Raw genomic sequence first — 3,612 nt, 5'->3', positions numbered from 1 at the left:
CATATATATACATGTATGTATGTATGTGCTTATGTATATATAGTATATACATAAATATATATATATATACACATACACACATACTGTGTGTATATAGTGGTTATATATGAATATCTGCATGTATGTATATAATAATTCCCAAACTTCACAAGCAATGAAATTTTTTTTGAGAGGTTAGAAGGTGTGTATTGATATTGGATCCTGCCTGGGCTACAGGAAATTGGAGAAAGGCCAGGCCTTAACGGGTTCATTGAAGGGATACGGAGGATGTTCTGCATCTCTTGGAACCCACTTCCTATCTGCTGTTATCATAGTCATGATCTACTGCCAATTCTTGTTCAGTGCCCCAAGCTTCTTTATCTCCTCTGGGGTCAGGGTGAAGTCAGAAACCTGGAGGTTCTTGAGCATATGGGAAGAAATGATGCTTTTGGGAATACAGATCACCTTCATCTGGACTTACAACCTGAGCAGAATCTGGGCTGGCAACTTTCCGTACTTCTTGGTGAACTCAAGGACAACAGGCTCCTCCAGCAGCATTGGATGTGATGGGTCTCATCAGGCTATTTCCAAAGAGCCCAAGGGGCTATAGGCTGTCACCTCCAGCCCCACCCCCCCACTTGTTGCAGTGAGCAATTAGCTCATTCTGGGCCAGGTAAGGGTGGCTGTCCACTTGGAGCACAGCATACTGCACTGTGGCCACTGTGAGAATGTTGTCAATCTAGCAGCTGTTGAAGTTGGAGAGGCCCAGGGCCTGCACCAGCCCCTTGGACACCATTGCCTCCATCACCTTCCAAGTTTCTTTGCAGTGGATAGTGTCATAGAGCATTGTGCAGTGGGTGTTCTTGGGGAAGGTGTTGTCCCCTGCTCAAAGCCATAGGGCCAGTGCATCAGGTAGAGGTCCAGATCACTGCAGCTGGAGGTAGGACAGGTTCTTCCTGAGGGAAGGCTCCATGTCCTCCAGCTAGTACTTGGTGTTCCAGAGATTGTAGGTCACAAACACTTCTTCTTGCAGAACGGTCTTGCCAGGTCCAACACTCTCCTTCAAGGCCTTGTCAATCTCCACCTCCTTTCCATAGATGGTAGCACAGTCAATGTGGTGGTAGCCAACACTCAGAGCATATTTAACAGCAGCCTTCACCTGCCCAGGCTCACTCTTCCAGGCACCCAGGTACCCAGACCCAGGAGAGGCATCTTCTGCCTAGTGTGGAGGATGAGGGTGGATGCCATTGTTGCCCTAGGCTGCACAATTAGGCAGCTTCCTGAATCACAGCCTGGTCTCTGTATGCCCTCACACCATGGCCTTGTCACAACTATTATTTTTTTTGGAGATTTTTTATTTTTAGTTTACAACACTCGGTTTTACATAATTTTGAGTTCCAGGTTTTCTTCCTCCCTCCCCCCTTCCCTCCCCAAGACGGCATGGAATCTGATATATCTTCTACGTATAACACAGTAGTCAAGTTGTGAAGAAGAATTATGACCAATTGAATGAATCATGAGAGAGAGGAAACAGAACCAAAAAAAAAAAGCAAAAACAAAAGAGAAAAAAAGGGGGAAAAAAGGCGAGCATAAAGTATACCTCAATCTACATTCAGACTCCATGGTTCTTTCTCTGGATGTAGATAGCATTCTCCATCATGAGTCCTTTGGAGTTGTCTTTGCACCTTGTGATGCTGAGAAGAGCAAAATCTATCAGGGTTAGTCATAACAGAATCCATATATCTGTGGATGTATATAATATTCTCCTGCTTCTGCTCTGCTCACTCAGCATTATATAGTGCAGGTTTTTCCAGGTTTCTATGAAGTTAATATCATCCCCATTTCTTATAGCACAATAGTACTTCATTATGTTCATATACCACAACTTGTTCAGCCATTTCCCAATTGATGGGCATCTCCTTGGTTTCCAATTCTTTGCTACTGCCAAAAGAGCTGCTATAAATATTTTTGTACATATGGGTCCTTTTCCCATTTGTGTGATCTCTTTGGGATACCACCCTAGAAGTGGCATTGCTGGGTCAAAGGATATGAACATTTTTATAGCTCTTTGTGCATAGTTCCAAATTGCTCTCCAGAAGGGCTGGATCAGTTCACAACTCCACCGGCAATGTAACAATGTTCCAATTTTACCACATCATCTCCCACATTTTTCATTTTCCTGTTATGTCATTTTAGCCAATTTGACAGGAGAGATGTGGTACCTAAGAATTGTTTTGATGACTGCTGGTTTATAATACAGCTTAATATCTGGTATGCCTAGGCCACCCTCCCTAGCATTTCTTTTCATTAATACCACAGATATTCTAGAACTCTTGTTCTTCCAGATGAATTTTGTTATTATTTTATCAGACTCTGTAAAATAATTTTTGGTAGTTCGATTGGTATGGCACTGAATAGATAGATTTATTTAGGTAGAATTGTCATTTTTATTATATTGCCTTGGCCTAATCATGAGCAACTATTTTTCCATTTATTTAGGTCTGACTTTATTCCCATGAAAAGTGTTTCATAATTATGTTAACAGAAGCCCTGGGTTTGTCTTGGCAGATAGACTCCCAAATATTTTAGAGTTTCTACAGTAACTTTGAATGGAATTTCTCTTTATATCTCTTGCTGTTGGGCTTTGTTAGTAATGTATAGGAATGCTGAGGATTTATGTGGGTTTATTTTATATCCTGCAACTTTGCTACAGTTGTGTATTATTTCAAGTAGTTTTTTTAACTTGATTCTCTAGGATTCTCTAAGTAAATCATCATATCATTTGCAAAAAGTGATAATTTAGTTTCTTCTTTGCCTATTCCAATTCCTTCAATTTGCTTTTCTTCTCTTATTGCTACAGCTAACATTTCTAGCACCAAATTGAATAATAAGGGTGATAATGGACATCCTTGTTTCACCCCTGATCTTATTGGGAATGCATCTAGCTTATCCCCATTACAAATAATGTTTGTTGATGGTTTTAGGTAGATGCTATTTATAATTTTAAGGAAGGCTCCATTTATTCCTATGTTTTCTAGTGTTTTTAATAGGAATGGGTGCTGTATTTTTTCAAAGGCTTTTTCTGCATCTATTGAGATGATCATATAGTTTTTGCTAGTTTTGTTGTTGATATGATCAATTATACTGACAGTTTTCCTAATATTGAACCAGCCTTGCATTCCTGGAATAAATCCTACCTGGTCATTGTGTATTATGCTTGTGATAAGTTGCTGCAATCTTTTTGCTAATATCTTATTTAAAATTTTTGCATCAATATTCATTAGGGAAATTGGTCTATAATTTTCTTTCTCTGTTTTGACTCTTCCTGGTTTGGGTATTAGCACCATATTTGTGTCATAAAAAGAATTTTGTAGGACTCCTTCTTCACCTATTTTCCCAAATAGCTCATAAAGTATAGGAATTAATTGTTCTTTAATTGTTTGATAAAATTCACATGTAAAACCATCTGGCCCTGGAGATTTTTTCCTAGGGAGTTCATTGATGGTTTGCTCAATTTCTTTTTCTGAGATGGGGTTATTTAAAAAATTTACTTCCTTTCCTGTTAACTGGGGCAATTTATGTTTTTGTAGATATTCATGCATATCCCTAAGATTGTCAAATTTATGGGCATAC

The 3,612-nt window shown here is 39.3% G+C and overlaps 1 pseudogene; it reads right to left on the bottom strand.

Annotated features, from left to right (window-relative positions):
* Positions 1–210: 210 nt before the first annotated feature.
* LOC118836118 lies at positions 211–1,227 on the bottom strand (annotated as a pseudogene).
* Between the last annotated feature and the right edge of the window lie 2,385 nt (positions 1,228–3,612).

Source organism: Trichosurus vulpecula, chromosome 1 (assembly GCF_011100635.1).
Source record: "Trichosurus vulpecula isolate mTriVul1 chromosome 1, mTriVul1.pri, whole genome shotgun sequence".
Lineage (NCBI taxonomy): Eukaryota > Metazoa > Chordata > Mammalia > Diprotodontia > Phalangeridae > Trichosurus > Trichosurus vulpecula.
The sequence above is the reverse complement of the archived record's forward strand: the minus strand, read 5'-3'. Positions and strand labels throughout refer to the sequence as shown.